The 9,844-nt window shown below is 34.8% G+C and overlaps 1 non-coding gene across 1 annotated transcript; it reads left to right on the forward strand.

Moving 5' to 3' along the window:
• Positions 1–5,631: 5,631 nt before the first annotated feature.
• LOC123853299 (U6 spliceosomal RNA) lies at positions 5,632–5,738 on the forward strand. Its single transcript, XR_006793083.1, has one exon. It is a non-coding gene; the product is annotated as a U6 spliceosomal RNA (small nuclear RNA).
• The last annotated feature ends 4,106 nt before the right edge of the window (positions 5,739–9,844 follow it).

Consider the following 9,844-nt stretch of genomic DNA (forward strand, 5'->3'; position numbering starts at 1 on the left):
GCATAACCAATGACCACAGATTTAGCAGCTTAAGAAAACTCCATTATTATCTCCCTGTTCTATAAACCAGAAATGCAGTACAGTGTGACTATATCTTTTTCCCCTTTGGTGGCTTTTCAGCTTTCTCTTTATATTTGGTTTTGTGAAATCTGAATATGACCTACCTAGGTGTGGTCTTCTTTGTGTTCATCCAGGAATTTTCTGAGCCTCAGTGGACGGAAGAGGAAAAGCCAGGAAAGTGTCATCTCACTCAGAATGTTTACCTCTTTCCAGTTTCATATCCCCTCTTTTTTGTCTGAATTTGGTTAATTTTAGCACTTTCAAACATTTACTTTTTCTATTTTGTCCAGAGTTTACAATTGCTATATTTAAGAGGTTTTGACCAAAAAAATACTATCCAGCTATTATCATAACGAATTTCCAGCTTCCTTTTGATATTTAAGATGGTAGGGGTGAAAACAAATTACCTTGCAAAATATTTGAATTTCAAGGTTATCGTCTTTTTTGTGTTAAATATCTATCTTGGAAAATAACAGATGAAAAATGAATGTTTTCTGTCAGACTGTGACTACGATAATTTGGTGATTTCCTGTGACACTCATTGATTCTGACTGAATAGAGGGAAGTAAATCACCCACAAAATAGTCTGGAAAAAAGTGCATTCATTTATTTTCAAAGTTTATTTTTATTACATAACAGACTTTGTGTATAGGGCAGAAATATCAGTGGATATTGAGTTAGAAAAGCAGTTAAATTATTGTTTGGATACAATTCACAAATGCATTTGAATTGAAATTATTTTTATAGTATTGATATTAATTAAATGATACTATTGTATGTTTTTATAATATATGTTGATATTATTCATGTTTTCAACAAAGAATAACATTACCTTTTACAGTCAATCTGAGGGGCGCCTGGGTGGCTCAGTCAGTTAAGTATCTGCCTTCTGCTCAGGTCACGATCCCGGGGTCCTGGGGTCCTGGGATTGAGTCCTGGGTCAGTCTCCCTGCTCAGTGGGGCATCTGGTTCTCCCTTCTTGTGTTCTCTCTTGCACACTCTGCTCTTTCTCTCAAATAAACGGATAAAAAAATCTTTAAAATTTTTTTTTAAATCTCCAAAAAAAGATAAAAGTTTTCTTTCCCTAGATATTGCTTTGACTCTAATAGAGAGCAATCCATTTTTTTTTAAAGGGGTCAATTTTGTACTTACATTCAGAACATTACCAGTGCTGTTCTCTCTAAACATTTTAAATCAATTTATAATATTCAGGATTTATTTTCATGTTTTCTCACCCTTATTAAACTTTTACTATGTGCCTACCATGTACCAGTCATATTAATATGGGCTTAAAATATATGAGTGGCTTTCACTTGGAAAATTTACAACTCTGTCATGTAGAAAGAAATCATTTTAAATTTCACATCAGTTCATGATATAAAAGTGGCACCCCCAAAAATAATCTAAGGGGAAATTTTCAATAAAATATGCAAATATATCTGCTTTTTTTTTTTTAAGATTTTATTTATCTATTTGACAGAGAGAGAGAGCGAGAGAGGGAACACAAGCAGGGGGAGGTGGAGAGGGAGAAGCAGGCCTCCCACCGAGCAGGGAGCCCAATGCGGGGCTTGATCCCAGGACCCTGGGATCATGACCTGAGCCAAAGGCAGACGCCCAACGACTAAGCCACCCAGGCGCCCTCAAATATATCTGCTTTAAAAAAAAAAACACAACTCTGAATGTTTGAGGAAGAGTTAAAAAATACTGGCAAAATAAAATTAGAAATGCATATAAAATATATTAAAAGTAGTAGAAACAAATTCAAAATTTTATTAGTTGATTTTATTTTTGAGTATTTTAAGTTTCTGGTTTTATAATTACTTTGAAATTTTTTATGAGGAAGCACATTTTCTTGATGTCTTTAGGACCTAATGATTGACTTATTTAATTCCTTACCACTTTTACATTTTGGTTAACTGTGCATGTAGATGGAGGCAGATGGTTTGGAGATGAAAGTATCAAATTAAGAATTAAAATCAGGCGCCTGGGTGGCTCAGTTGGTTAAGCAACTGCCTTCGGCTCAGGTCATGATCCTGGAGTCCCGGGATTGAGTCCCTCATCGGGCTCCCTGCTCGGCAGGGAGTCTGCTTCTCCCTCTGACCCTCCCCCTCTCATGTACTCTCTCTCTCTCTCATTCTCGCTCTCTCAAATAAATAAATCTTAAAAAAAAAAAGAATTAAAATCATTTTACTAAAGTCAATTCTAGGGTATAGATTAGGTTTGCATTTATCACACATAACATGCACTCACACCTATACACAAATACACGTATTTCCAAAAATGATTTTGCTCTCATGAAAAATGGCATGCTCCAAAATCAAATGCTAATCTTTCAGGAAAAGTATCATTGATTTTATTTTAATAATCAAATTTTAAAATGAGCTATCATTTTCCCAAAAACAAATTACAAAACATTTTTCTCAACTAAAATAACATTTGAAACAAAATGAAAATTTTTTTTTAAAGATTTTATTTATTTATTCATGAGAGACACAGAGAGAGAGAGGCAGAGGGAGAAGCAGGCTCCCCGCAGAGCAGGGAGCCCGATGCGGGACTCGATCCCAGGACCCTGGGATCATGACCTGAGCCAAAGGCAGACACTCAATGACTGAGCCACCCAGGCACCCCAAAATGAAAATATTTTTAACATTTCTCCAGCACTGATAAATTATCAGAAAGATACTGATTTAAAATACTATTACTAAAATGATGTTAATAAAATGGTTGTTATTCAATACTGTATTTTACTCATCTTGGAAAAAAAATCTTACCATCTTTTTTATCCTCACCCTACAAATATTGGAATCTAAAAAAGCATAATAGTTACATTTCCTTTATTTTATTTTTCCTTGTATATTTACGGTTTGTAATGGCTTTAATGCCCCTTGGATAGGGTTTTTTTCCAGTAGGTGATAATGTGGTTATTTTTTTCTGCCAGGAAATAATCAACCCTAGGTCATCATTATTTAAATAAGTAGATGATTATATAGCTAAAGGGAAAATAGGATATATGAGGGAAATTTTACTTTTAATGATTGAAGGATATTTTCTTCAACTAATACAAGATGCTTTTTATTTGTCACCTCTTTATTGAAAGTACATTAGCCTAAGTTCACTGCTGAGTATATACCTAATGGAAGGAATAAATCTTTGAACACCACTGAGAGTACACATTTGGCTGTGGCCTGTGCAACATCTCAAGGTTAATGGATAGAAAAGTTATAAGTCAATACTAAACCTTCTATGTCCTTGAGTTATTAAAAAACATGGATTTTATAATAAAAACTGGTTATATCTCTATTCTATTTACTGTTACAACTTTGTCAAAGTATTTCAAAATTTTGGTAATAAAATTATTTTTCCATTTAGATTAGATAATATAAATTTTGTAGTTGTTGGAGAATTGTTAATTATACAGAATCTAGTATATTTCCTTGAAATAAAAGTTCAATAGGTGCTATCTCCCCCTTTTGTTTCTATTAGACTAATGGTCTCAATGTCTCCAGTACTAATACTGATGCCTAGTGCACATAATTTAAAAATGATGCTTATAATATAGGCATTTTGTGATGGTAAGGACTTTATGTTTCTAGATATCCTGATTGCCTTTGACTTTTTATTTATTTATTTTTATTTTATTATGTTATGTTAATCACCATACATTACATCATTAGTTTTTGATGTAATGTTCCATGATTCATTGTTTGTGTGTAACACCCAGTGCTCCATTCAGTACGTGCCCTCCTTAATACCCATCACCAGGCTAACCCATCCCCCCCTTCCCTCTAGAACCCTCAGTTTGTTTCTCAGAGTCCGTCGTCTCTCATGGTTTGTCTCCCCCTCCGATTTTCCCCCCTTCCTTTTTCCCTTCCTGCTATCTTCTTCTTTTTTTTTTTTAACATATAATGTATTATTTGTTTGAGAGGTACAGATCTGTGATTCAACAGTCTTGCACACTTCACAGCGCTCACCAGAGCACATACCCTCCCCAATGTCTATCACCCAGCCACCCCATCCCTCCCACCCCCCACCACTCCAGCAACCCTCAGATTGTTAGTCAATCAGAGAAAGACATGTATCATATGATCTAACTGATATGGGGAATTCTTAATGCCTTTGACTTTTTAATAATTTTTTGTTGGTGGGGGAAATGAAAAACATAGATTGACTTTACATAATGATTTAAACATGATTACAAAGATTTATAAGCTGTTATGTAGTAAATGTTTGTGTCTCCCTAAAATTCACTGTTGAAATTCCAACCCTTAGTGTGATGGTATTTGGAGATAGGGCCTTTGGGAAGTAATTAGGTCATGCATATGGAGTCCTCATGAAATGGATTAGTGCCCTTTTAAGAGGAAACACAAGAGAGCTCGCTTCTTTTCTCTGCTGTCTACCATCTAAAGATACAGCCAGAAGAGGCCATATACAAACAAGAAAGTGAGCTCTCATCAGGCACCAAATCTGTGGAAGTATTAGGAGGTGAAGCATTTGGAAGGTACTTAGGTCATGAGAGTGGAACCCTCATGAATGAGATTAGTGTCATTATACTAATGACCCCAAAGAGGTCCCTCATCCCCTCTACCATGTCAGGACACTGGGAGAGACCAACCATCTATGCACCAGAAAGCAAGCTCTTACAGGACATCAGATCTGATGGTGCCTTTATCTTGAACTTTCCAACCTTCAAAACTGTGAGAAATAAATATTTGATACTTAAGCCACCCAGTCTATAGTATTTTTGTTATGGCAGCCAGAACTAAGACAGAAACACTACCAAAAATTAGTACCACAAGTATTCTTCAAGGAGAGATCCATATTTGGGTTCCAAATTAAAGCATGCCTTAGATCATGTGTACCAGTGCATTCAGAGAGGGAAGGTTTCCAATCACATTTTAGGATCTGGGGCTTCCACCCTTGAAATATCATGGCACAAACTTGGCAGCCTCAGCAAACAGACTTGGTGTCCAAGTACAATACTCATGTGACTATCTTGAAAGAGATTTCTCATTTTTGCTTTTCAGCTATCATCTAACCAGTGTCCCATAGATGCTAAAATTGGTCCATAATATTTAATTAAAATGAGCTTTGAATCTTATGCTCTAGGGTAAAAATAGTTACCCAAGTGACCCTGTGTTGAGCTGCAATGGGAAAGCTGAGGTAATGAGTTTCCCACTTAACCTTCTTCCACAAAAAAAACTATTTTCATTTCTGTATACTCTGACTTTCTTCATAAGGTTGTGCATAAAGAAAGGACTCTGATGCTACAAAAAAAATGCTAAAAGCTACTGTTTTATAACATCGACTAAAAAAGTGTATGAAAGTACATAGACCAAACAACTTAATATGTACTGAAATAATCAAAAGGAATCACTGTATCCTCATATTTTAAGGTACATCAATTGTTAATATACTATTTCAAAAGAAAATATTTTCAAATTTTTATTCCCAAATTGTAAAATTATTTAAGTTTAGTAGAAGTTTCTATCATGACCAAACACTATTATATTATTATTTAATTGAGCCATCTACAATTGCCACTTGTATAGATTAAAAATGATAGAATGTTGAGTGCTTGCTTCAGCAACACATGTACTAAAATTGGAATGATACAGAGAAGATTATCAAGGCCCATAGGCAAGGATGACATGAAAATTCGTGAAGCGTTCCATAGTTGTTGTTGTTTTTTTAAGATTTTATTTATTTATTTGACAGAGAGAGACAGTGAGAGAGTGAACAAAAGCAGGGGGAGGGGGAGAGGGAGAAACAGGCTTCCCGCGGAGCAGGGAGCCCGATGAGGGGCTCGATCCCAGGACGCTGGGATCATGACCTGAGCCGAAGGCAGATTCTTAATGACTAAGCCACCTCAAAGGCCGCTAGAGAAACTAAACTGGATGTGGTAGGAGAGAGAGAACTTGCAGAAGTTTTTGTTTTTGTTTTTTTTTCCAAGATTTTATTTATTTATTTGACAGAGAGAGACACAACGAGAGAGGGAACACAAGCAGGGGGAGTGGGAGAGGGAGAAGCAGGCTTCCTGCAGAGCAGAGAGCCTGATGTGGGGCTCAATCCCAGGACACTGGGATCATGACCTGAGCCAAAGACAGACGCCCAACGACCGAGCCACCCAGGCGCCCCACTTGCAGAAGCTTCTTGACACAGACGCAGGTCCTGAGCATATGTGGATTTTATTTTGTATGTGGGCACATACATACTTTGGAGAATTAAAAGAAAAAGATAGAGTTATGTGAAAGCATATCAATTTCATAGAGATGCTGTGTATTCATCATCACCTTAATTTATGAACCTGTCAGCCACATCAATGAGGCAATTAGCTAGAGACATATCACAGACTCATCTCTGATATAGAGGTCAGAGAAAATATTTTCTTCGAATTCTCTATCTTTAGGGGCTTCATGCACATTAAAACACCATGTCATTTTATCTCCTTTTTATGACATTGAGGCTCATCTCTATTAAGATTCTTTAATTGCTTATTGTTTTTAATCCAATCATAAAGTGGTAGAAAATATAGGCATTGGAAAATTTATCCAAGGTCAACATTATAAACATGAAGAATTAATGGTAAAAATTCTTACGTTTTTAGTCTAAAAACGAACTTCCCAAAAGAAATTTTGCAAAATAAGAAAAGCACTCTTTGAGCAAGATGGTATTTTTTACCCTAACTTTCCAAAATTTTAGTAATGCTAACTAAATCAAAAACAAGAATATTTTAGGGAAGATCTGAAGCCTCCTTAAGGCACTATTGTATTTTTGTCTTTTTTTTTTTTTTTACAAGAAAACAAAAATCTTTTTCACAAAACAAAAACTGTTCATTTAAGTTGATCTAAATAAATTTAAGTCAGATAATGCAGGGAAGTTATAGCTTTAGCTATAGTTTTAGCTTTCATTTGGATTACTGTATATAATTATGAAAAATCAAAGCCATTCCTTTTATTATGTATTATATGTTGCAACATTTCTTTCTTTCCTATATTTCACATTATTTCCTTTTATTATGTATTATATGTTGCAACATTTCTTTCTTTGCTATATTTCACATTATTCATTTCTCCTAGTTAGCTTTAAATATTAAGGCTTTATGACATTCTTATTATTCATTTTCTGGTCCTCTCCCTCCCCACCACAGTCCCATTCCATATATTCAAATATTGGATGTAAGATTTCTCTTCAGGTTTACCAGTGATTTAACAATAAACAAACAAAACTTTTTAAGATGAATTTTTCAGTATGAAAACAATGGGAATAGTGAGCAAATAAAATAAATGTCCATTATATTTGGACTTTTTTGTAACTTGTGTATTATATTTATTTTCCCCCTTTGGTGTGGGATATTCTTATGAATAAGTGAACATATGAATAAATGAACATCACCATATCTATAATAATTGTTAAAAACTACCACAGATACATTCAACAGAAATTCCATGCTACCCCTCCTTACAGTAGAAAATCTAACGGTGTTCATAAAACTTGCTCTTATATCTTGCTTTTGACTCTAATGGGAGTTTTCAGTAAAGACTTCAAGTCCAAATGATGCATGAGCCTAGTAGTTCCCCTTAATTGTGTTTGTAAATTCAATAGCTATTATAGAAAGAGACATTCTTAGCTGCACTTTACAAAAATTATTATACCTCCTAGACCATACTTTATTCATTCTTAACTTCTACGTGTTTTAAAACTGTCTTGTGTTAAGAGTAACTCAGAAATGTATACTTGACTCTTACAGACTTTGGAAGGCTTTTGTTCTGTCACATGTTCCTCTGATAGCTCAATACATTTTGTCTAAATCTAACAGAATGGTGTTGAGAGTCCACCATAAAAGAATTGGGAAAATTGTTTATAAATAAAAACACAGGAAGAGAAAGAGAACTGAATATTGTGTTCTGGAATATTTTTGAAATGAGTTCTTAACTGAAAGAAACAGGAAAGCATTTAAGTTACTGTTACAAACTTCTATCAATAATATTTATTATTGCATATGAGATATTGACCTTTGCCCAATATTGGGGAACATTTTAAGTCTTATATTCTCTAAAAGTATTTTCACTCTGCATAAATATATATCACTAGTCAAAATTGAAGTATGAAAATTGTATGACCCCATTACGACAACTAGTGCGGATTATGTAACTAATTTTCATCACATCTTTTTCCACCTTTAGCTGGTCTGGGTTTCTTACCTTGTTGGGTGATCCAGACCTACATCCCTGAGAGTCTGACACTGGTTTTCTAAACAAAAGAACCACTTTCCAGAGAAGGGAAGTTCTTCGTCCATTGTCCTCCATGGTCATATATGAATTGGGAATTGGATGATCAACCACATGAAAATCATGTTCCATTTCCATTGCCTAATGGAGCAGATCTGGGAGCTTAGGGTCATTTTGGGGGTAGATACACATATATGTTTACTGTTCAGAATGAAATGTTTTGATCAACATTGTTTTCTCATTTATTGAGACTCCAGGTCAATTTAAAGGCTTAAACGCTTAAAGCCAAATGTCTAGAAACAAGTCTACAAGATTCTTTTATTTCTTTTCTTTTTTTTTCTTTTCTTCTCTTCTCTTCTCTTCTCTTCTCTTCTTTTCTTTTCTTTTCTTTTCTTTTCTTTTCTTTTCTTTTATCTCTTAGCCACTGGCTTCTGTGCTCTTTTACTCCTTTAGCCATTAGGTTAATAGCCTCTGCCCTGGACAATTCAAACAATTGCCTTCGATGGGGAAAAAGCATCATTAATATAGTTTTTTCCAATTTCCTTACCCCCTGTATCTGGAAGAGAATAATTAACAAGTAGCATGGAAGTAAATTGGGACTTTAATCCTATCAATATTTTCTCCTGATAATATATATATATATATATATATATATTTTTTTTTTTTCCCCCACTGCTTCCCCTTGGATGACTCAGAGTTTGGGATATAGAAAGTGGCTCTTGCTTGCTTTTTCTGTAACTTCAAATTCCCTATATTTGGGTCTTTCCCTTGAGGATTCTATTAGGAAAGTCTTAGTTGCTCCTAGTAGAAATTCATGTGAAGGTGACCTAAGCAAGTAAAGGTTTCCTTTTCTCACTTAATAATCTGTAGGTTGGTCCTCACTGATGTTTTCCTCCAACTTTTGGTCTGCCTCATTATAAATATTGACTTTTTTGTTTTAATCATATTGTCTCATTATGAAAATTCCCACATACAACCACATTACAAAGAAGAAAATTGAGGTATTGTGAGATAGGACTTTCTTCTTACCTGGACACAACCAAAATTTTTCCCAGAAGTCCCCAGCAAACTATTCCTTACACACCACTAGATTGCTTTGGCTCACATACCCCTTGCCTCTCTCAAGGACCTGGGAAAACGAGTAGTTGTCATGACTGGCTAAGACCAATAGTGATTTGCTGACTGGGACAGAATTAGAGGCTACCCCAAACAAAACTGAGCTATTGTTAGTAAGAAACTAAGAGTAAGAGTCTGATATGTGGGATCCGCTTCAGTAAAAATTTCTGAGTTCACCGGGATTACTTCTTGATATGTAAAGATAAGCTCTTAGAATTAGACAAAGCCTGTTTCTCTCCGGCAAAGCTCACTGATAAAATTGTAACCACAGTATGAAATATGAAAGCATCAAAATCGACAGCTAAAAACTGAGCAAGAAATTTATTGTTATAGCCATTATTGCCCTTTCTCTGATATACTAAAACACATTGATTTAGTGCAGCCAAACAACATTATGAATTAAAGAAAATAAGAATATCTCATTTCATTTTTTCAAAATA

The sequence above is a fragment of the Mirounga angustirostris genome, unplaced genomic scaffold (genome assembly GCF_029215605.1).
Source record: "Mirounga angustirostris isolate CCGP_5_RB_7025 unplaced genomic scaffold, mMirAng1.0.hap1 SCAF_14, whole genome shotgun sequence".
Classification (NCBI taxonomy): Eukaryota; Metazoa; Chordata; class Mammalia; order Carnivora; family Phocidae; genus Mirounga; species Mirounga angustirostris.